The sequence below is a fragment of the Drosophila ananassae genome, assembly GCF_017639315.1.
Source record: "Drosophila ananassae strain 14024-0371.13 chromosome Y unlocalized genomic scaffold, ASM1763931v2 tig00000136, whole genome shotgun sequence".
NCBI classification, from domain to species: Eukaryota; Metazoa; Arthropoda; class Insecta; order Diptera; family Drosophilidae; genus Drosophila; species Drosophila ananassae.
Window position 1 is genome coordinate 24,179 of NW_025319078.1, and position 25,843 is coordinate 50,021.

At 44.5% G+C, this 25,843-nt stretch overlaps 1 pseudogene; it reads left to right on the plus strand.

The window, feature by feature from the left end:
* The first annotated feature begins 19,299 nt into the window (after positions 1–19,299).
* LOC6503340 lies at positions 19,300–21,386 on the plus strand (annotated as a pseudogene).
* The last annotated feature ends 4,457 nt before the right edge of the window (positions 21,387–25,843 follow it).

Sequence of the window (25,843 nt, forward strand, 5' to 3'; positions counted from 1 at the left end):
TCCCGACAAAACAGGGTGTTCGAAGTTGGCGAAAAAGTCCTAGTAAAATCCAACAGGCGACTAGGCAACAAACTCTCTCCATTGTGTGAAGAGAAAGTTGTAGAAGCGGCCATGGGGACCACAGTCCGCATTAAGGGGAGGGTGGTCCACAAGGACAACCTTAGGTAGACGAGGCATGGTCATGTTGACTTGATTCGTCTGATAATTTTTTACCACCTTTTTCACATTTTTATTCCTAGCCACTTGGCATACGTTTTCTTATTTTTTATTTGTCGTTATCATTGTGTTTACTTAGGCTATTCTACGCTTTGATTTATATGCTTGGTGGTGGGCTTCTTAAATTTTCCAAAACACTACAATGAATTCAAAAATTCCAGGTTCACTCCTATACCTCTGTTATTCCTTTTGACTCGCAGGCCAAATACATTCCCATCATTGATGGTCGAATATTAGTATGGGAAGAATTTGCATTCGTAGGACACACGGCAATCTCTCAGGATACAGGCGCGTGGTGGAAGAGACTAATAACATGATTCACATGTTTCCCCAGTCACACATGCAGAAACTTTTGAGCGTAGATGTTGCTCACCTGCGTAACCTACTCGAGTCACTGAGATTCCACCATAGAGTAGCTAGGAGTTTAGACTTTTTGGGAGCGGCGTTAAAGGTAGTGGAGGGAACGCCAGACGCGGAGGATTTTGAAAAAATCCGACTTACCGAATTCCAGCTCATTAATGCAAACAATAGACAGGTCAATATTAACAGTAAAGTACAAGAACTGATAAATAACATTACTAGCACAGTCAATCAAATTCTGAGGTCGACTAAAGAATCCCAAATTGATTTGGGACACCTATACGAGATGTTATTATCTCGGAATAGGATGATTACAATGGAGCTGCAAAATTTATTGCTTGCAATAGCGCTCGCCAAAATCAATATAGTTAGCCCTCGCATACTAGATCATGCAGACCTGGAAACTATGTGGATAGAGGAGCCCACAGATACCCCCATCAAAGATATATTGTCCGTTGCGTCCGTTAAAGTTTTACAATCCACTAACATCATTCATTTCATTATTAAGTTTCCTAAAATTAAGTCAGCTTGCGTCAAAATTACAATTTTTCCCGTGTCACATCACGACACAATGCTCAGACTGGAGGACAAGGTCATAGCGGACTGCGGTGGAGAGATCCACACGGTAAAAAACTGCTCCATGTCATCGGGAGTCACATTTTGCCAACTGGCGCTGAGAAGATCTTGCGCCCAGGAACTCCACGCGGGTGGGATTGCGCACTACGACATCCAGCATAGCGATCTGCATCCCATCACATATGTGAACGAGGGAATCCTCATCATAAACGAACGCCCGGCTCGCGTGAGTGTGGACAATGGCACTTACATCTACTTGCAAGGAACACATCTTATCACCTTCATCGAGAGTGCCACAGTTAATGAAACCCGATATATCAATCATGATATTTCCCAGAAGAGGGCACCAGGAGTAGCCAGCTCGCCTTCCCGGAACATTTCTCTGGAGCACAATATTCTCAGCCTCCCATACCTTCACCGCTTGAGTGAACGTAACCTGGAGCATATCAAGAGATTTGGGGAAGATGTCAACAACTACCGCTCGCACCAGATAGCGCTAGTCGCGGGAGCAGTTTGCTGCGCATTGATTTGTATCGGCCTCACTTATTGGCGAGTCACCCAGGCCAAGAGATCCGCGGCCCAACTAAAGGAAGTGATTGTCCAAATAGGGTCGGCCGAGGGCGGCCTTAATCTGAAGGGGGCAGTAGTTAACTAAGTCAACCGGGCGACTGCAATGACCGATCGTCCGAAAGCTCGCTCCGGCCAAATTGCTGTCCCAGCGTCTGGCCGGAAGCTCGTGCATAGCCGGCAAGCACTGCCCATTGGAGTGGCCGCTATGAGTCTCACTTTTGTTAGTTCTTAAGTTCAGTTCTGTTTTTGCATTTATGAAATAAAGAGCCATCGCTCCTACATTGAAACTCCGACGATCCGTCGTAAAACACTTATTATTACAAATCTGACTGAGTCTCTAGTCCAGCAGATAAAGAGGGACAGTCATCCCTCCAACATAATCTTCCTAATTGATATTCTACGGCCAGCCGGCTAGAAGTCATCAAAGGGTTGTCCCAATCATCACCTTTCCATATCTTGTTAATTGGAGTGGAAATTGTCGACGGCGGTTTATCACTTGACCACATCATATTAATTGGTGCCCAACATCTAAAAGTACCCACTGTAACAAATTGGGGAAACAGGTAAGTGAGCACCTCCAACTATATGCTTTCCTATATCTGCATTAGTTTAGCTTCAAACTAAATGAAATAAATCGCTGCCGGAATAATTTCTGCAGCTTCACTTTAATATTTTTGTGTTAACTTTATATTAAATAAAAATCAATTAACTCATTATTTGATTGACAATTTAATGGTGAATCATATGTGCGATAATAGTATTTGTTTTATGCTGTCTGTGTATTGTTTGCATTTTACTGCCAAAAATAAGTACGGATATTAAATACCTCTAAAGCACTAGGCCGCCGCTAACGAATTAGTCGTGAATATATTTAAAATTATTTTTCACCTAATATCGGCGATTAATTTTGCCGTTTGGAAATTCATAAATTGTGAATTTATTTATATAATTCTCTTTGCTTTGACCCTAATTTTTAGTATTTGCCTCGCAATACCTTTTTTTATTATTACCCCCACTCGGCCACTGCTGGAAACCCGATCCGGCTGCATATGAATTTGTGTGGCAAATTCTTGCTATTCATTTCTTTGTTTCTCATAGCGGAGGCTCAGTCCCCGCATACCCTTGACCCTTAATGATTGCTTGAGCAAGCATTAATCTACTAGTGCGATTTAACTTGGCCACATATGAGCTCTCCATTCCAGAGGTACAGGGAGAATAAACCATACGCCAGTGACTCAGAATCTGATAGCGAAGGGCCCCCGCGTACTAACCCCACAGTAGGAATTATGGACCCAGAGCAGCTTAAAGTTGTAATTCAGGCCGCGGTTAACCATGCCTTAGCGGAAAGGGTCAACAAAGAGCAGAATTTGCGCCAAGCCATAGAGCAGTTGGCCGCCCAGGTTGCAGCGGTGCAAATCGCACCCTCACAAGCAAAGGCTCCAAAAATCAAGGTTTATGAGCCCATTGATATCAAAGACAATGTTCAATGCAATGATCCTTTAGATGCCGTTAAATGCCTGCCCGAATTTACGGGGGCACAAGAAACATACGTCTCTTGGCGGCAAGCGGCGGTAGCCGCATATTACATTTTTAGGAATTATGTTAATAGCTCACGCCATCAGGCGGTAGTCATAATTAGGAGTAAGATTAGGGGCCCTGCCGATGCAGTGCTATCCTCGTTCGGCACAATATTGAATTTTGATGCGATTATAGACCGCCTCGATTTCACATATAGTGAAAAACGACAGATTCACGTCATCGAGCAGGAAATGGGTACCCTCAGACAGGGAAGCCTCACGCTTCTGCAATACTATGACGAGGTCGATAAAAAACTCACCTTGCTTACTAATAAGGCAACTATGTCGTACGAAGCATAAGCGGCGAGATTTTTATGCGAAAAGTTCCGGGATGATGCGCTCCGCATTTTTATTTCGGGCCTCAAGCGCAGCCTCTCCGATGTCCTTTTCTCGGCAAAGCCGAAGGACATGCCAACTGCGCTGGCATTGGCTCAAGAAGTGGAATCAAACCACGAGAGGTACACCTTCGCAGCATCGTTCGCGAAGAGCCTGGAAGATAGAAACAGGAAGCAAGTTCCAAAGGCGCAAGATCCGATCGATCCGGCCCGCCCAAAAGGCAGAGGGTAAATCACATTACTCAGGGCCCAAACGAAACTGAAGATTACACCGCCGCAGCTTTAAGCGCGGCACAAGAAGTCAGTGACGATGCTATCCATGAATATGTTTCGGACGAAATTAATTTTTCAGGGGAAAATCCCTGCTACCTGTCATCAGACGAAGAGTAGCGGGGGTAGATATGAGACTTTTAATAGATACGGGCGCGGCAAAAAATTTCATCCGTCCATACGAGGGGTTGAAATGTGTCCGCCCAGTAGAATCGCCATTCAGGATACATTCGATCTGTCATATATGTATACTTACAATAAAACCTACACTCTCTTCTCTTATACTAACGTTACCAGACATTGTAATCACCAACATTATGGGCATCTCTGTAAATTCGAAAATAGATATACACACTTTAATAAAGGCAGTTCGCAGCCACACTTCAGAATGAAAGCACACACCTCTACCTTATGGACATAACATCTTAACGACGAGGATAAAAGAAAAGCGTATCACGCAATTGTTGATTTTCATCAAGATGCCGACAGATACTAACTTATTACAAGCAATCCTGGCTCAACAGCAGGAATTTACGACAACTATATTAGAGCAGCAACGGAACTGGATGCAAGATATACTAAGCAAAAATGCCGCAGCAAGCGTGAGTGATTCGGTACGCGCGGGTGAATCTATATGCCCTCCGTTTCACATATTTGACAAAGATGTACAAAGCTGGGAGTCATATCTGGAACAATTATCACAACATTTCAATATATATTCGGTCAGTGCAGATCTGAAACAAAAAGCTTACTTCCTTTCGTGGTGTGGTGTATCAATATTTGAACTTCTAAAAAATCTTTTGGGAAGTAGCAATTTGAACACATTTACATACAAGCAACTCACAGACAAGCTCACGGAGCATTTCACAACCAAACGTCATATTGTTGCAGCTCGTTACGAGTTCTTCAAAAGAGAGATGAAACATTCACAAACACATAGAAAGTGGGTAGCCGATATGCGCGGGTTCGCTCGTGAATGCTCGTGAATTTGTGTGCAACGCAGAAGGTTGTTTGTCAAACTATGTAGATGAAATGATTCGCGATCAAATCATAGTACATACGCCATATAATGCAGTTCGCGCATCTGCTTTTCAAAAGACGCAACCAACTCTTGAAGATGTGCTCATAATTACGAGACAACAACAAAAAACGTAGCCATGCTAAAAGAAAATATAGAAAAAAATGTACCCCTTAATGCAATTAATAGTTATCAAAAAGAAACGCCAGTAAGGAAATCAAACAAAAACGCATTAAAATCGTGCTCTGGCTGTGGTCATTCTCATCCAAGAGAAATGTGCAAGTTTCGCGATACCGTATGCTACAAGTGTGGTAGAAAGGGACATATTACCGTCGTATGTATGTCAAATCAAGACAAAAGTAATTGGCGAAATCAAGACCAAGTTAAAAAGCCAGATAAAAACGAAGCAAACGATATAGAAATGATTGAAGCAGTGTACAGTGTAACAGGCTTAATCAAAAATTAAAGGAACAAAAAAGTCATTGATCTGGAAATCTTAAACAAAGGGGTTTCATTTTAAATGGACTCAGGAGCAACCGCATCCGTAATAAACTCAAACACATACGCTCACGAGTGTTGCACTCATTTGGGCGCACACCAATACCATTGCTTGGGGAGCTGCATACGGTTGCGAAATGTGGTGAAATAGAAAGAGAAATTATATTAATAGTGGCAAACGTGGAAAATTCGAACAATCTTTTTGGTTTGGATTTATTCAAAACATTCGGTTTTGGAACATTAACGAGGTGCACAGTGTCAATGTGACTGACATACACAACAAATATAAAAACGTTTTTGAGCCCGCAATGGGAGAGATAAAAGACTTCAAAGCCAGTGTAATTTTAAAATCGACAGCAACACCGAAGTTTTATAAAAGCCGCCAAATTCCTTTTGCACAAATAGAAAAATTTAAGGCAGAGGCAGACAGATTAGTCCAAGCAGGGATTTGGAAACCGGTGAAGTTTAGCAACTGGGCATCCCCAATTGTTCTTGTACCTAAGCCAGGTGGAGCGATTCGAATTTGTGGTGACTTTAAACAAGCAGTCAACGCACAAATTGACATCGAGCAGTACCCGTTGCCCACAAAAGAGGCTCTATTTCGCATCATCCGTCATGGCAAGCAGTTCATCAAAATAGACCTTAAAGAGGCCTATCTACAAATGGAATTGGATGAAGCGTCCAAACAGAATATGGTCGTGAACACACCGCTGGGCCTTTTTCAATATCAACGTCTTCCATATGGAATAGCCAGCGCTCCGGCAATCTTTCAAAGATACCTAGAACAACTCCAAAAAGGAATAGAAGGTTGCGGGAACTATCTTGATGACATCATCATTTCAGCACCGACTAGGGCAGAAAATTTGAAAAGACTCGATCAAGTTCTTAGTATTCTTCAGGACAACGGTATTAGATGCAAAATGAAGAAACGCTTTTTCCTTAAGGATGAAATTGAACATTTGGGAAGAAGAATATTCGCAAACGGTGTTCTTCCAGATACTTCAGGACTAGAAGCTGTAAAACAACTAAAGCCTCCTGAGAATTTGCAACAATTGGAAGCGTTTATGGGTAAAGTAAACTATTATTGCAATTTTATTCCAAATTATTCGCAGTTGGCAGCACCCTTGAACCAACTTCGCAGAAAAAATGTATTATACATATTTGGGCAAAACAGCTGTTCGTCCGTAGAGCGTTATGCGGCAACTACGTCAAACTTGAACTCGCGGGAGTAGCGGTAGGTCCCGGAGTCGTAGTCAAGGAACGTAAATAGTCTGACTAAATTTACCTGGTTTCTGCAAGGGACTGCTCGGGTTGGCCAGACGCTTGCTGTGATCAGGCTGGAATTGCGGTTGCGTGCTTGAAGTCCTCGGTAGGGTTTTCCTCAAGCACCGTTGGGATGGTGATTCGGCTGATCCCTTATCGGCCGATCCTACTGGCGGTCCGTTTCACGGGAGTAACACTCGGAGTAGACTGGTATGCCGCGGGTCCTACTTGTGAATCGTTTTACACAGGATCACGTGATGTAGGCTGAGTTTAACTGTCTTTATTTCAGAAGAATACCTCTTATAGCCTAGTGGTTAGTGTACTAGCTCGCTAAGCGTGAGGTCGTGGGTTCGAGCCCCACTCGTGTCAAGTGCATGGCCCAGCAAGTTTTTCGGCGCTCGCGCATATGATGTAAGTAGCGAAAAGCTCTCGTTGGATTCTCGCTATTTATAATTATGTGCATGAGACCCGAAAAGCCGGCATTCCCAGATGTCGTTAGGTGGCAAGCCCACTTCTGAGATAGGTTGCACTCGGCTAATCACCGGATCGACTGAACAATAACGATTACAGAAACAAACACATGATTAGAAAAAAACACCCACACCCCCAGCCCGATGACGACCCGCCGCTTTTCGCAACGGACACGAATTGGACAATGGAATGTGAGGACCCTAATGGAGCCATCCAGAATTGCGCAGTTTGAATAAGGAGATGGGCATAGTTAGGATTGGAACCCTGGAGTGGAACCCGCAAGGAAGAAGAAGAGTGGGACGCCCCAAAGCTAACCTGGCGCCGATCTACAATACGCGAACTCGCAGACAATAATACATCACCTAGGAACTTGGCAAAGAGAACAGAGGGTCCGGTGGAATACACATGTGGATGCCCTAAGCTCCCAAGCGGAGTAATAGAAATAAAAAAAAAAAAAAAAAAACCTCTTATATAAGATGCTAAATTATACATCATTAAATCTAAGAAAGGTCAAGGTTCTGGTCGTGCTAATACTAAGGTTAATGCCAGGGTCACCCACCTCTGAGTCTGCTGGCCCAGGGGTTGTTTGTTCACGTACTGTTTTCTACACGCATTTCGGCTTGGCTGGCTAGTTTCGGCTTGTCTCGGTCAGTCGGTCATTCTTCCCTCTGATCACGCTGACTCTGCTTCCGGAGCCATCGACTAGTGCCGAGTTGGGTATTGGCTTATGCTTAGAGTTACAATATTAATAGGCTAGTAGGTCTGATGCTTGTATATGCTGATCTGCTGATGCATCTTGATGACACTAGGTGCCAACATACATTCTGACCTGCTGATGCATCTTGATGACACTAGGTGCCATGTATTGTGACCTGCTGATGCATCTTGATTGATTAGTAGGTCTTGGCACTAGGTGCCAACATTCTCCCCCCCCATTGGAGTATTCAATAATAGGGGCTGCTGGTTCGTTTTTTGCACCACTCTTCGTATCTTCGTTGATCATGTCGTTGCTCTTCTTTCGAGTTATTGGTCCTTATTATGGCCGTATGAAATGGACCTGCCATGAGCGGGACTCCAACATCCAGGAGTTCATGGATGAATATTGTCGCAGCCTCCGCTTACGCTGCTCTGATCTTCACTTCTGGTACTATGGCCGCATTCTTCCTCGCCGCGGTACCCCCGCCTCTCTGGGAATGGAGGATCGCGATCTCATTATTGTCCAGTTTCGACCGTTTGGCCGTATTGCCCGACGGCGCCTCTCTCGTCGTTCCGCTTGGAGCAGTGATGACAACCTTTCTACTGATAGTGGTGCTTCCTCGATGGGTACCAGTGATGAAGAAGCTTCTTAAGATTACCTGTTGGCACCTAGTGCCAAGACCTACTACCCTAGATACACACTAGTAATTTGATCCAATACACATCAGCATGTCGCAATACAACCCACTAACCATTAAGCACATCAACTCCAGCCTGATCATCGCAAGCACAGCCCCTTGCATAATTCAGGTAAATTTAGTCAGATTAGTTACATTCTTTGACTACGACTCCGGGACCTACCGTTACTCCCGCGAGTTCAAGTTTGACGTAGTTGCCGCATTACGCTCTACGGACGAACATTTGGTGACCCCGACGTGATACCTTCTTAAAGGATCACACCCTGAACACAAGCCACACGGCAGTTCATTTATAAACAAAACCTTACATCGCAAACCCTTCCACGGCAACAATGGGATCAGAATCAGACCCTGTAACCACGATGCTCATCGATGAGCAAATTGAAACCAACATAGCCATCCAACGGCTAATAAAAAATTTCACTAAGGACTCCGCAGAGCGAAGGCTCAAGCCAGGATACTTCGAGGAGAGACTAAAACAGCTCACTCACGCATGGACCCAATTTAAAAGGAATGACGCCAAGCTTCGGGAGCTGGCACTAAGCCCAGAACACGAGTATTTCACAAAGGTAAAGGCGTTAGAAGAACTTGTGAACAAGTATGAAGCGATATTTGCCGATGGAATTCCATCAGGATCAGGCCCGTCACAAAAGCCTCGGAAAACAGGAGAAAATCTTGAGCCAAAGGCACAAGCTCAAGGAATCGAAGAAGACCCTCACTTAACATCTCTAAAACGAAGACATGAAGGACGGTTAGATGAGATGGAAGACGTTCTGTGCAACCGCACTGAAGGACGGGACTTATCTACACACATCAGACAACACATGAGGGACTTATGGAAGGAAATCGTCACGGGATACCATGATCTCATCGATCTGGACCCAACCATAAAAAATGATGGACACACCGATGACAGATTCCAGGTGGTCCGAGCAGAGTATTTCTCATTCCTGAACGAAGAATCACAATCAACGTCGGCATCAACTCAAAAAGCCACAATGGCTTCTCCGTTTGTAATACCACCAGTCGATATTCCCAAATTTGACGGAGACTACTTGAAGTGGCCACGATTCTGCGACATCTTTACCGAGCTGGTTCACAATCAAGACTATAGCGATGCGGTAAAATTCCGACATCTGGAAAATCATGTGATTGGAGAGGCTAAGAATTTAATCTCCACTACATTTGGAGGACACGCCAGTTATCAAGACACCTGGCAACGATTAAAGGCAAGATATCAGAATGAAAGGATTCTCATCAAATCAACACTAGCCACCTTGTTTGCCCACCCAAAAACTAATGGATCAGCAGATCAGCTGCGTAGCTTACATGATGCGGTGCTTAGGACAATTACCGCCCTTCACGCCCTCAATATATCAACAGTAGGGTGGGATCCGATCCTAATACACATTATCGAAGAAAAATTAGATTCCCATACCCTATCTTGTGTAGAACTCGCCATCACAAACCCAACGTGCCCACAATCATTAAAACAAATGCTTGACCATTTAGAGCGGCAAGCAACCAGCCAAGTTACGCTACACAAGACAGCGGCCAATAATGGTTTTCGCTCATCAACTCAAGCTACGGTTGAAAAATGTATTATATGCACTCATAGCAATCATCGACTTCAAAATTGCCAAAAGTTTTTGGACATGACTCCGAATGAAAGAATGCAAAGAATAACAAGGATGAATGCCTGCACCAACTGTTTATCCCTATACCATACAGTAAATTCATGCAAATCCAGGTTCTCATGTCATGTGTGCAGAAGGAATCATCACACAATGCTGCATAATACATCCACGCGAACAAGCGCATCCACAACCTGCCAAAGTACAGCACCTTATGTACTACTAGCAACCGCACAAGTAGAAGTCCAAGGTCCTACTGAGGCACGACACCCATGCCGCGCAGTATTCGATTCCGGATCACAAGTGAACTTAATTTCTCAGGAATTGGCAGACAAACTCGGAGTCCAATCAGCACCATCCGACCTTACGATAAGGGGCATAGGAGGCACAAAACAAGCGACCTCCCGAATAGTACTAAATATGTTCTCATTAACCACAAACTTCAAAACACAACTTGTGGCTTACGTACTACCAGAAATCATGACGAATCAACCATCTGAGTCAGTTATGCGGCCAAAAAATATTCCACCAGAACTACGTTTAGCAGATCCTAAGTTCAATCAGCCACAAGGGATCGAGTTACTGCTTGGGGCCGAGTGTCTCACACAACTCATCGAGCCGCTACATATAAACCTAGGACAAGGACAACCTTTACTTCAACGGACCCCATTAGGATGGATTATATCCGGACCAGCAACAACCAGTTCTGTGGTTCACACAAATCCACCTGTAAGCAGTGCACTATCAACCATGGAGGAACCAAAAATCGATAAACTGCTCGAACAGTTTTGGAAGTTAGACACCCTCGATGAAAACAAAAGGGGTCTGACCACGGACGAGAAGTTATGTGAACAGCATTTTATAGAAAACATAGAAAGGAGGGCAGACAAAAGATTAAGTGTACGCTTACCATTTAAAGAAGATCCACAAACATTGGGAAATTCCCTCCCAATGGCTTATCGCCGTTTCTATGCATTGGAAAAAGAGACTTCAACGGGATCCTGATCTCCAGAAACAATACGTACAATTCATGGATCAATACGAGGAACTAGGGCATATGACTAGATTAACAACCAAACAACTAACATCAAACCATTATGTCATTCCACATCATTGTGTACTAAAACCTGATAGTAGTACTACCAAACTCCGGGTTGTATTTGACGCGTCAGCGACAACGACAAGTGGAAAAAGTTTAAATAATCTATTACGGATTGGACCAACAGTTCAAAGCGAATTACTATCCATTCTCTTACGGTTCCGATCTTATCAATATGTGTTTACATCAGACGTAGAAAAAATGTACCGGCAGATTATGATACATCCAGATGACCGAAGGTTTCAAATCATATTATGGAGACGTAACCTCATGGAACCACTAAAATATTATCAACTAAACACTGTCACTTATGGCACGGCAACTGCGCCATACTTGGCCACCCGATGTTTGCAATACTTGTCGGACACAGCACCTGAGCATTTGTCCCAGGGTGCGGCTGCACTTCGACAGGGTTGCTACGTAGATGATTGTCTGACCGGAGGTCACACCATAGATGAAGCACTAATCAAGAGGGATCAACTAATACAACTTTTGGGAGAAGCGAAATTCAAACTAAGAAAATGGTGCGCAAACCACCCAGCGTTATTAGCAGACATTCCCGAAGAAGACCAAGAAATAACTCTTGATTTCAGCAATTTTACTGAACAAACCGTCAAAACGCTCGGAATTATTTGGGATCCACCCGGAGATTGGCTCCAAGGACGCGCGGCGACAGAAGACACTGGAGTCATCACTAAAAGAATTGTGTGTTCTGAACTAGCAAAAATCTTCGACCCTCTAGGATTGTTTGGTCCAGTGGTAACAACGGCAAAGATAAGGATGCAACGATTATGGGAGTTGAAGATCGACTGGGACACGGAACTGGGTTCAGAACTCACCCATCAATGGCAAACATTCAGACATGATGTCCAAGTCCTGACAACCATAAAAACTCCAAGATGTGTATTACCAACTGACACATCCGGAGGCATTCAATTACATGTATTTGCAGACGCATCAGAAGCAGCATATGGGGCAGTGGCATACTTGCGAACAAGGGATAAGACAGGCAATATTATCACACGATTGCTATGTTCAAAGGCCCGAGTAGCGCCCCTGATGAAACAGACCCTGCCTCGCTTAGAACTCTGTGCAGCGGTATTAGCAGCTCAAGTCACAAACAGAGTAAAAACCGATCTTAACATAAGCCTAGAAGCAATACATTTATGGTCAGACTCAGAGATTGCTTTAAAATGGATTAACGCCACTGCTTCATCATTCCAAACGTTTGTGGCGAACCGAGTCGCCCAAATTCAAGAACTAACAGACCCAGAGTGGTGGAGACATGTAGCATCAACAGATAACCCTGCAGATATTCTCTCTAGAGGATGCACGGCAGCTCAATTAAGAGATTCAAGGCTTTGGTACGCCGGACCGCCATTCTTGGGGCAAGATCCCGAGTCGTGGCCTAAATTCCACTCAACAGGAATATACAATGCAAATGAAGATCAAGAAAGAAAGAAGGAGGCTGTTTGCAGCGTAGTCAATAAATCTGACGACTGGATGGAACATATTAACCACCATGGATCATTCGATACGATGTTGCAGATAATAGGAAGAATGCGGCGATTCATTTTCAATTGCCGTAACCCAGAGAAGAAGAGAACGGGACCATTGTCACCAGGAGAGTTGAATGAGGCATTAGGAGTGATAATACGGGAAATACAAGCACAACACTTTCCAACATCCATGCTACAACTCAAGAAGACGAAAACTGTAGGGCCAAACGATCCACTACGTGCCCTAGATCCGTTTATAGACACAGACGGAATAATTCGAGTAGGAGGACGACTACAAAACGCAGCATTATCATATGACGCCACACATCCCATGTTATTATCTCCAACCCATCCATTGACAATACTCCTATTTCAATGGAAACATCAGCAACTGGCGCATTGCGGACCACAGGCGTTACTATGCAACGTTAGACAACGTTTTTGGTCACTAAGAGGAAAGGAATTGGCTCAAAAAACAGTAAGCCGTTGTGTCAGATGTTGCCGGATTCGACCAAAATTGTTGAATCAAATAATGAGTCCATTACCAGCAGATCGAGTTCAACAACATAGACCCTTCAAGAATTGCGGAGTGGACTACTGCGGGCCATTTTGGACTCACTATAAAATCCGAGGAAAACGACCACATAAGGTGTACCTAGCCGTGTTTTGTTGTTTTTCAACCAAGGCAGTGCACCTAGAGGTGGTAACCGATTTGACGACCCAAGCCTTCCTGGCAGCACTAAAGAGATTTTGCGGACGCAGAGGATTACCATCAAAAATCTATAGTGACAACGCAACAAATTTCGTTGGAGCCTATAACGAATTATCAGAAGTAAAAGAAGCAATCTTCGCCGAAGAAGCACAAGCAATGATACACAAGACTTGCGCGAAACTGAGCATTGAATTCAAATTCATACCACCTCGGGCACCCCATTTCGGAGGCCTGTGGGAAGCCGCGGTAAAATCAGCAAAGCACTTATTGAAACGAACGCTATATACCGCCACACTAACTCATGAAGAACTCGAAACCATAGTCATTGATGTTGAAGCCATTCTAAATTCTCGCCCGTTGACGTCTGTCTCTTCCAGCCCAAGGGATCTTACGGCATTAACGCCAGGGCATTTCCTGATCGGGGAACCTCTTACGGCATCACCCGACATTCACCAATCAAGACGACGCACAGGGTTACTCACTCGGTGGAAGCGCCTCGAACACTTACGAAAGGAATTTTGGACACGTTGGAGCCACGAGTACCTACACGAACTACAGAATCGATCAAAGTGGACAAGAAGTTGTAAGACGGTAAAGATTGGCGATCTAGTCATAATAAAAGAAGACAACATCGCTCCGTTGAACTGGCCCCTCGGACGTATCGTCGCAGTACATCCCGGAAAAGACGGCGAGATCCGAGTTGCTGAAATACGAACAACAGCAGGCAATATAACACGAGCTATACACCGACTGGCGGTGTTACCAATCAACGATAAGAAGGAGGAACCCCAATAATATCAAAAAAAAAAAAAAAAAAAAAAAAAAAAAGAGGAGGGGGAACATGCTTGTCCTCACAATGATACTCGTCTGGGTGATGCCCGGACTACCATTACCCATCTTCACAACATCAGAACTGAAGACCGTCAACCCTGTGGTCATCACTCCAATCAACAATGTGACCGGGACCATCGTAGAAGCCACCGATAGGATAGCAGTCAAATCTGCGGAGTGGACACTCATCACATTCTTTGACCTCAGCCAATTGGCACAAGAAATTGAGACTGTAAAAAAGGGTATCCAATCCATAAAACAATGGTGCTCAACGGCATATGAGGTTTGCCCCACGATCATACAAACATTGCAGCAGGAGGTAGCAGAAATCCAAGATGCCGATCAGTTAATGCATCATCAACGGCAGAAACGCGGAGCACTGAACATCGTTGGAAATATCGCGAATGGTCTGTTCGGAGTACTCGATGATCAATATGCCAGACGGATGGAAGAGATTATTAGCAAACTACGAGCCCAAGAAGGCGTCACACATAAAATAGTGGAGAACCAGACGTCAATTCTGGACACAACCATCAACATTATGAGGAGGACGACGATCGAAACTCAGAAGAGGATGCAGGACTTAGAAGCCAGTCTAGCCAGAATCAAGATAAGAAGCCATGCGGCGGATAGATATCTTCCGCATGCAGTCTCCGAATTGGTCGTCGTGGCAAATCACATTCGGCGGGTCCAGGATGCCGTATTGAACGTGTTAATCGGGGCACATGAAGGAAAATTAAGCCCTGCATTGGTGTCAGTGGAACAAGTAAAACAGGTGATCACAAAAATCCAAACACACCTGCCACCGGGAAGACGATTACCCATCACCAGTGAAACAGCACGAGACTTATATCGACTGGCGACCACTAGAGTACAAGAAACCGAGGATTTATTGATGTTTCATACAAGCGTTCCGTTAGTTGAAGAAGATGAATTCACAGTATATCGGATGGAGCCAATTCCACAAATAACGAGAGAAGGCCTGGTGATAACCAAGACGGAAACAGGATATCTAGCAATAGATGATCATCGGAAACACCACTTCGCGATCAATCAAGAACACCTTAGGCAGTGTATCAGCATGACGAACGGAATTAAGGTATGCGATTTTAAGCAGACGCTCTTTGGCCCGGACGCCCATCAACTCCCGTGTACAATGGCAGCCTTAGCAAAACATCAGGCAGGAGAATGTAAGCCAGAGCCAATCAAGGGAACCAGTTATTGGGTTCAATTGACAGAGCAAAATGCTTGGATTTTTGGGACCACGAAACCAATAACAATGACTTATGTCTGCTCGGCCGAAAAGGATCAAGTCATCATCGACGGCGTTGGAAAAATGACAATCAGGCAAGATTGTGTGATCCAAAGTCCGACCATCACGTTATTAGGACGAGCGCAAGTTAACTCATCAGGAACAGTAAAGATGTCAGGAGGTTATGTGCACGAGTGGCCATCACAGGAAAAAATAAAGACAACAGAAGGTCAATTGGAGTCAACGTTGGATCAGCTAGACCGACTACATGCAGAGGTGCAGGGATTAAAAACATGGACGAAGCAGGCACAGGAGGATGTGGACAGCGAGACAGACTGGAATCTGGCGCATCAATACGCCGGAGTAATAATGTTAGGAATAGCAATCCTCGTAGCCGCATGGGCAGGATATACACGGTGTGTCTGGAAAGACACTTCAGCAACCAACCAGAGGACGATACCAACCCAAGGAGAAGGGTTCCAGCTGATCGAACAACATCTAGCAGCAGTAACACGGGATGGACATCACAGGAGATTCGAAGTCTATGACCCAGGGACGTCTCAGTAAAAGGCAAGCAAGAAAAACATAGTTATAAGGAAAATTTATTAAGTTAAGAAGCATCGCCATCAATGGTACCCATCGAAGAGTGGCCACTATCAGTAGAAAGGTTGTCATCACTATCCCAAGCCGAACGACGACTAAGGCGCCTCCGGGCGATTCGGCCAGCTGGACGGAACTGCACGAGAATCAGGTCGCGATCCTCCATCCCTAGAGAGACAGGGGTACCGCGGCGAGGCATGATGCGGCCAGCGTACCAGAAGTGGACATCGGAGGTACGCAATCGAAGACTGCGACAATATTCATCCATAAAAGTCGATATGCAGGAGTCCCGTTCGTGATAGGACCATTTCGTGCGACCATAATACGGACCAATAACCTGAAAGAAGAGCAACGACATGATCGACAGAAATACTGAAAGTGGTCCACAAAATGACATAACAGCCTCTATTATTGAGTACCTCAATGGGGGGGGAGAATGTTGGCACCTAGTGCCAAGACCTACTACCCTAGATACACACTAGTAATTTGATCCAATACACATCAGCATGTCGCAATACAACCCACTAACCTATTAAGTACACCTAGTAATAATTAGCAATAAGCATAAAACAATATTCGACCTAATAACCCAGCACTAGTAGACGGCGCCGCAAGAAGCAAGCAAACCAAAGCAAGCAAAAAACCAGCGAGCTAAGCCGAAATGCATGAACAAGCAGTACATGACCAAACAATCTGAGTCAGCAGACTCAGAGGTGGTTAACCCTGGCATTAACATTAGGTTTATCACGTCCATAACATTGACCTTTCTTAGATCTAAGTATGTATAATTGAGCATCTTATATAAGAATTGTTCTTCTGAAATAAAGATAGTTGCGAAATCAGAACCACTCGTCTCGTTACTCAGTGTTGAACCTCCGGCACTTAAAACTGACCTATATCACGTGATCCTGTGTCAAACGGATCACAAGGTAGGACGTTCTACCATTATCTACTTCGCGTGGATCCAGTGTAACCGGACCACAAGTAGAATCCGCGGCATACCAGTTTACTTCGAGTGTTGCTCCCGTGAAACGGACCGCCAGTAAACCCCGCGTCATATCATTACTCCGAGTGTTGCTCCCTTAAAACGGACCACGAGGAGATCTCGCGGCATACCAGTCTAGCTCGAGTGTTGCTACCGTAAAACCGGACCACCGGCCGACCCCGCACTATCTAACCTACTTCAAGTGTTGCTCCCGTGAAACGGACCGCCAGTAGGCCCAGCTGAGAAGAAATCAGCCAACCCCCACAACCACCGGTACTTGAGGAAAACCACCCAGGACTTCAAGCACATCAACTCCAGCCTGATCATCGCAAGCACAGCCCCTTGCATAATTCAGGTAAATTTAGTCAGATTAGTTACATTCTTTGACTACGACTCCGGGACCTACCGTTACTCCCGCGAGTTCAAGTTTGACGTAGTTGCCGCATTACGCTCTACGGACGAACATTACCTTAATTTAATAAACCCTTCTTATAACTATGTATGTCTTGCTTGCCTTTTACTGTGGAGTCTCTGGATCGTACACTTCAAATCTCTTGTGGTGTCCATCTCTTGCCAACATGGCCAGCCCGGGTCGTTGTTCGACCAGCTGGAATTCTTCTCCTTGGGTTATTGTCGTCCTCCGGTGATGGGTTGCTGAGGTGTCCTTCCGGGCACACCGCGTGTACCCTGCCCATGCGGCTATGAGGATTGCTACATTATTACTCCGGAGTATTGATGAACCAGATTCCAGTCTGCCTCGTTGTCCACCTCTTCCTGTGCTTGCTTTGTCCATGTTTTCAACCCCTGCACCTCTGCATGTAGTTGGTCTAGCTGATCTAATGTTGCTCTAATGTCTAACTGTCCTTCTGTTGTCCTTATTTTTTCATGTGATGGCCACTCGTGAACGTAACTTCCTGACATCCTTATTGTTCCTGATGAGTTAAACTGCGCCCGCCCCAACAATGTAATGGTCGGGCTTTGGATCACACAATCTTGCCTGATTGTCAGCTTGCCTACGCCGTCGATGATGATTTGATCTTTTTCGTCCGAGCATACATAGGTCATTGTTATTGGCTTCGTTGTCCCAAAGATCCATGCATTCTGCTCTGTTAATTGAACCCAATAACTGGTCCCCTTGATTGGTTCTAGCTTACATTCCCTTGCCCGATGTCTTGATAGTGCCGCCATCGTACAAGGGAGTTGATGGGCGTCCGGGCCCAATACTGTTTGCTTAAACTCGCATACCTTATTTCCGTTCGTCCCGCTGATACACTGACTGAGGTGTTCTTGATTGATCGCAAAGTGGTGTTTCCGATGATCATCGACTGCTATATATTTTGTTTCCGTCTTGGTTATCACCAGGCCTTCTCTCGTTATTTGTGGAATTGACTCCATCCGATATACTGTGAATTCGTCTTCTTCGACTAATGGAACACTCGTATGGACCATTAGTAAGTCCTCGGTTTCTTGTACCCTTGTGGTCGCCAGTCGATATAAGTCTCGTGCTGTCTCACTTGTGATGGGTAATCGTCTTCCCGGTGGAAGGTGTGTTTGTATTTTTGTGATCACCTGTTTCACTTGTTCTACCGACACCAATGCAGGGACAGCATCCTGGACTCGACGAATGTGACTTGACACGACGACGAACTCTGAAACTGCATGTGGCAGATACCGATCAGCCGCATGGCTTCTCACCTTGATTCTGGCCAGGATGGCTTCTAGGTCCTGCATCCTCTTCTGCGTTTCGATCGTCGTCCTCCGCATAATGTTGATGGTGGTATCCAGAACTGACGTCTGGTTCTCTACTATTTTATGCGTGATGCTTTCTTGGGTTCTTAGTTTACCAATAATTTCTTCCATCCGTTTGGCGTACTGATCATCGAGTACTCCGAACAGCCCATTCGCGATATTTTCAACGATGTTCAGTGCTCCGCGTTTTTGCCGTTGATGATGCATTAACTGATCAGCATCTTGGATTTCTGCCACTTCCTGTTGCAGATGTAAAATGTAATCATGGCTTAGAGCGAGTCAGGTCACAGCAGTTTTTCGGGGTGAATGGGTGGCCAGCTGTAATAAGAGAAGGCTGCCAAAAAATTTGTGTGGCAACCCACTCACCCACGACCTTGGCTTGCCGTTGGCCCACTTTTACCGCTGGCTACCGACTGCTCCTTTTTAGAATGCTCCCAACGAGTTGGAGGACACGCCCTAACCCAGCCATTCTCCGTCTTGCAGTTTCCTCATCGCAGCTGATTGTGCACAGCTCCCGGGTGCTGACCCCCAAGCGACACCACAGCGAGAGTGTGCTATACCTGCACGACAGCGACCGGCAGCCCAGAGCGGCTCCCCCCCAGAAGGCAGTTCCTCCAAAGTCGTCTCCTCGGGGACCAAGGCGATATCTGAGGAGGGGAGTGGCAGTGTGGCGCCACAGTCCCAGCTATCCGCCCGTGCACACCTCAATGGCTCTCCACCACTTCCAGCAGCAGCAGCAGCAGGATCACCAGAGCCACCACTACCAGTCCAAGCTGAGCACAAAAAGTTCCTTGCAAGAGTTGGAGTCCCCAAAGGAGATGCCTCGCTCCCACCTCGGACAATCCCACTCCATGGGCGATCTCCAGCAGCAGCAGCAACCGCATCACCAGCTAGGCAGGCAGCACAAGTCGAGCATCTCTGTGACCATTTCCAGTAGCGAGGCGGTGGTCAGCATAGCTCCTCAGCCCCCGGCAGGTAAGCCAAGCAAACTGCAGACTGACGCCCTCAGCTGCAGTGCACCCAATGTGGGGGAGCAGAGTCCTCCGACGCCGAGTGATTCCTATCGCAGCAACCACCGTCTCTTCCCGGTGAGCACCTACACGGAGCCGGTGCACAGCAACACCTCGCAGTACGTGCAACACCCCAAGCCGCAGTTCAGCTCGGGCCTGCATAAGTCCAACAAGTAGGTTTATGCGATCCTCTAATGAATATACTATAATTTTATTATTCTTTTCAACAGACTACCTGTGATAACGCCAGCGGGAGCCACTGTCCAGCCCACCTGGCATTCGGTGGCCGAGCGGATCCGAGTAAGACCCGCGTCCTCCCAAACCCGGCTCTGAAGGCGCTCCAGAAGAACGCCGTGCAATCCTACGTGGAACGGCAGCAGCAGCAGCAACATCAGCGGCAGGAGGAGCAACAGTTGCTGCGTCCGCATTCGCAATCCTATCAGTCCTTGCAAGGCGAGCGAAAGTCTCTGCCAAACAATCTGAGTCCTAATATGGTGGGTCTTCCCCCTTCTTCATCCACGAGGGACTGCAGCTCTCCGACGCCACCGCCTCCTCCGCCCAGATCCCGCAGCCTGCTGCCCAACATCCTGCGGCGATCCAGTTCGGCGTCGGACTATGCAGAGTTCAGAGATATGTATCAGTCGGGGCAGGGGCAGGCGCATGGTCAGAGGCCGCCCAGCATTCTCAACATAAGTAGCGCCGAGAAGATGTCCTTCAACGACTGTGCCCTTCCCCCACCACCACCTCCACCACGAGGCCGTGTGGCCCTGCCCACGCGGAGGACTTCTTCGGCCACGGAGTACGCCCCTATGCGGGACATGTTGCTGCTGCAGCAGGCCGCCGCTCTGGCCCACCAGCAGCATCATTCGCAACAGCATCGCAGCAACAGCCATATGCCGCCCGAGCGTCCGCCCAAGCATCCTCACTTGCGGGTCCCGTCACCGGAGCTGCCGCCGCCGCCACAGAGCGGGGAACTGGACACCAGCTATACCTTCGACGAGCCACTGCCGCCGCCACCGCCGCCGGAAGTGCTGCAGCAACGTCCGCCGCCCTCGCCCAATCGGCGGAATAGCTTCGCCGGAGCCGGCTCCACACGTCGCACCGCCTACGCAGCCCCACCATCCAATATAGTTCCCGTGGCAGCCAAGGTGCCACCTCTGGTGCCCAAGAAGCCCACCAGCTTGCAGGTGGGTTTTGCCAGCTACCGTCTATGAATTGCATTTTGATTGCTGATTTTATTTCCATGTGTTTGCAGCACAAGCACCTCGCCAACGGAGTGGCAGGCACTGGGGGCAGCCACCAGCCTACCAACAATCGCAAGCGACCACATCATACGCCATCCTCGAAAACGTGGCCAGCAACTCGAATGTGGCGCCACCGCCACCGCCCCTGCTGCTTCGAGCCAGAAACAACGCCCATGACCACGTCATTGCCAGTAATTTGGAAAGCAATCAGCAGAAAAGGTAATAACACTTTGTAATAACACATAGTCTATAATACATATTATAAGGATATATTTGGTAAACCTTCTCTTGGCTAAGATAGTCAAGGTGGCTTTGGTTTTTAGATTTAATCGTGTTTTTAATAAGAAGACCACGAAGGCCATTAAACGCGTTCAGGCCTTAATGTATTCAGTTAGCTTCGGCCGCATCGTCAGCATGGCTTAAATCGCCCACTTTCGGCCACTCCCAGCCATAAACTTATTGTTCTTGACCTTGAATATCAGGTGATGCCGTTAGAGGTTCTCCAATCAGGAAGTGCCCTGGCGTTAATGCCGTAAGATCCCTCGGGCTGGAAGAGACGGATGTCAACGGACGAGAATTTAAAATAGCTTCAATATCGATGACTATGGTTTCAAGTTCTGCATGAGTTAGTGTAGCGGTATATAGTGTTCGTTTCAGTAAGTGCTTGGCTGATTTCACCGCGGCTTCCCATAGGCCTCCGAAATGGGGTGACCGAGGTGGTATAAACTTGAATTCTATGCTCAGATTTGCGCAGGTCTTGTGTATCAGTTCTTGTGCCTCTTCGGCGAAAATTGCTTCTTTTACTTCTGATAGTTCGTTGTAGGCTCCAACAAAATTAGTCGCGTTGTCGCTATAGATTTTCGCTGGTAATCCTCGTCGTCCGCAAAATCTTTTTAACACCGCCAGGAAGGCTTGGGTAGTCAAGTCTGTGACCACCTCTAGGTGTACTGCCTTGGTTGAAAAACAGCAGAAGACTGCTAGATACACCTTATGTGGTCGTTTTCCTCGAATTTTATTGTGAGTCCAAAATGGCCCACAGCACAATGGGTAAAAAATCCGATTTTGGTGCATAAACCTATTTTTTTTCCTAATTAATTTTTATGAATGACCCATACTAATCGAATCTAGATATCTTCATTTGAAAAAACCCGCTTTCAAAACATTTTTGGTGGCAACCCTGTAGTGTTGCCACTCAAACAAAGTTAGCTGCTTGAGAGACCCTGCAATGTTGTTAAATTGGCGCGAAAAACTGGTAAACTTTGCGTGCTTGCTGCTTTGTTTGAAAAAAAAGTTTTAAAAATCTAAAAATGGAAATTCCTTGCGAAGGTAATTATTAATGCAAATTAGCTTAAACATTTGTTATTATATGTCTTGTTGTCCAACTGTGAACTGTTTTATATGTGTATCTTTATAGATTTGAACTAACAATTGTGTTTGTGTTTTGTGGAGAATAACTTATTAATGGCACAGCCTTGCAATTAACCATTTTTGCTCCTTTTTGGTAAACTTGCGTTTATCCAGGCACATATGTGTTTGGTCACGGGGCTCTTCTTGCAATTTGGGAAAGCAACAAACGCTCGCGAGAAGCCTTGGAGACTTACATATTCGACAAATTGAATGACGATCATCAAATCGAAACAATAAACCAAAAAATATCAAATAAAATTACTAACTTTATTAATTACATTAATAAACATTTGCCAAGATGCTGCCGAAACATAAAGCGATTTAGACAAAAACACGCCATGTGGCTAGCCGGCAATATGACTATACGACTTTCTGATATAAATGAATCCCCACAGAATAAAGGTGGTCGTCCGAAATTGACATATGAAGCTGCTGGTAAACGACTCAAAATAAAGCTGGCATCTGAACTTGCGATAGAAAATCAAAATTCAACCCCTTTGTTACTACATGCTGCTAACATTTATGCCAGAAAATCAACTGAAAATGAAGTTATAAAAAAATCTGATAGAACTGGATTGGTGGCTCCGAGTCCAATTACTTCTGAAAAGGCATTCGCTTTTTTTATGGAAAATGGGTTTACTAAGCAGCAATACATAAATGTAAAACAACTTAGTAAACAACATGGCTGCGACATTTACCCCTCTTATTCGAAAATAGCCGAGGAGAAATTAAAATGTAGACCTGCTGGAATAGAATGCACCGAAAATGAAGCAAAAGTTTCCATGCAAAACTTATTGAACCATACCGCTTCAAGAATATTACTGATGCAAAAGGAAGTTTGTGAAATACTTTCAGATGTTACTCAGTGTACTCTTATTTTTAGTTATGGGTTTGATGGGTCTACTGGTCACAGTTTATACAAACAAAAATTAAGCATCGCAGAGTCTCAATCTTTAGATGATTCTCTATTTGTTACATCAATTATTCCCATAAAAATGATAGATCAAAAACAAAGAGTCATTTGGTTAAATAAATCGCCTCAGTCCATACGATTTTGCCGTCCTCTAAAAATAGCATACTTAAAGGAAACAACGTCTCTTATATTAGAAGAAAAAGAAAACTTGGACAATCAGATTAAAAACCTGGATTTATACGTGCATGCTTTTCAATCGAATGCAATTTTTGTAAAATTCGATGGGCACCTAACACTTATAGACGGCAAGGTCTTAAATATATTAACAGGAACCTGCCAGTCGTGTCCAATGTGTGGGGCAAAGCCCACCCAGCTTCTTACTACAAGTGATTTTTATTCCAAAATATTTGTTATGAAGCCACATACGGATCAGTATGGATTAAGTTCCCTTCATGCATGGATTCGTTTTTTGAATTCTTGCTTAAAATATCATACAGAATTGAGCTTAGAAAGTGGCATGTTAAGGGAAATGACAAAATCGAATTGGAGGCACGAAAATATAAAGTTCAAGCAGCGTTTTGGAAAGATATGGGGCTTCATGTGGACAAGCCGAGACAAAATGGCAGTGGTAATACAAATGACGGAAATACGGCGAGGCGGGCATTCTCCAACCCAAAATTATTGTCCTCTATATTAGGAATAGATCACAATTTGATTCAGCGCCTACATGTAATTTTGATAGCCATAAATTGTCATTACCCTATAAATTCAGAAAAGTTCAAATTATTCTGTTTTGAAACTTTTACTATATATAGGAGCAATTATTTTTGGTACCCCATGTCGCCAACAGTACACAAAATTTTAGTACATGGATACATTATCATTGAAAAATCAATTGTTCCTGTTGGCTCCTTAGCAGAAAATGTAGCCGGATTGACAATATGTCAGATGTCTTTCACAGAGCTATGGATTCGTCTGATCCTTTACTGTCTAGTTCTTGGTTCACAAAAACCAACAGGATGCCTCTGCCAGCAGAGGTTGTCGATCTTTTGGATTCGCCAATCATATCCCCAGGTGTTGGCCACAAAAACGGAAGTACATCCCAAAACTCGTGCGCAGAAGACACAGATGAAGAAAATGGCAACGATGATGTAAGTGACACTTTTGATATCGAATTAGAGGAAGAGGTACCAGACGATACTGAAAACTAAAACACAAGAAAAAGAGTAAGTTAAAATTTTAAAGTTATTAAAAAAATGTTATCCAATTTTTTTTCAGTGTTCGTAAAATTTAACAATAGATTCTAAATACGTAACAGATTTTAATTTTATTTTTCTATAATGTAATACCAAATGTGATTCAAATTATAATTTGTAATAATTTCTTATATAAAAGTGCATTTTTAACCACTGAGCGGTACGCAAATTAAAAAAAAAACAAAAACCAAAATTTTGTTTTAGTTAAAATAATGCAACAAAAAAAGTTTTAAGTCAATATCTTATAAACTAGAGTTTATGCACCAAAAACGGGATTTTTGCCCACAGTGCAATTTATAAAAGCACCCTCACCAAACTATGTACCAAATTTAAATTTCAGCAAATAATTTCTATAAACAGAAGCTGAGATTAAAATATTTTACACCAGTCTACATTAAAAACTATCGAACACCACATAGCTAAAAAGATGAAATAAACAAACAATTAGAAAAGCTAATAAAGGATGTAATAATATAGTAGAACCATCAGTATCAGAATACAACAGCCCATTGCTGTTAGTACCCAAAAAGTCACTTCCTGGCTCAGAACAAAAACGTTGGAAACTAGCTGATAAATTCCCACTACCAAGAATCGAAGATATCTTAGATCAACTTGGTAGAGCAACATTTTTTTCCTGTCTAGATTAAATGTCTGGAATTCACCAAATTACCCTAGAAAAGGAATCAAGAGATATTACCTCTTTCTCTACAAGCACTAGATCATTCAGATTTAAAAGACTACCTTATGGAGTAAAAATAGCACCAAATTCATTCCAAAGAATGATGACATTAGCATTTTCGGGATTAGAACCATCCCAAGCTTTCCTTTATATGGACGACTTAGTAGTTATAGGTTGTTCAGAAAATCATATGATAAAAAATCTAACTAATGTATTCAATCTATGTAGAAAACACAACCTTAAGTTACACCCTGAAAAATGCTCTTTGTTTATGCACGAAGTAACATTTTTGGGACACAAATGCACAAACAAAGGAATTTTACCCGATGATAAAAAATTTAACGTAATAAAAAATTATCCTGTTCCGTCCGATGCAGATGAATCTAGAAGATTCGTAGCCTTTTGCAATTACTACAGACGTTTCA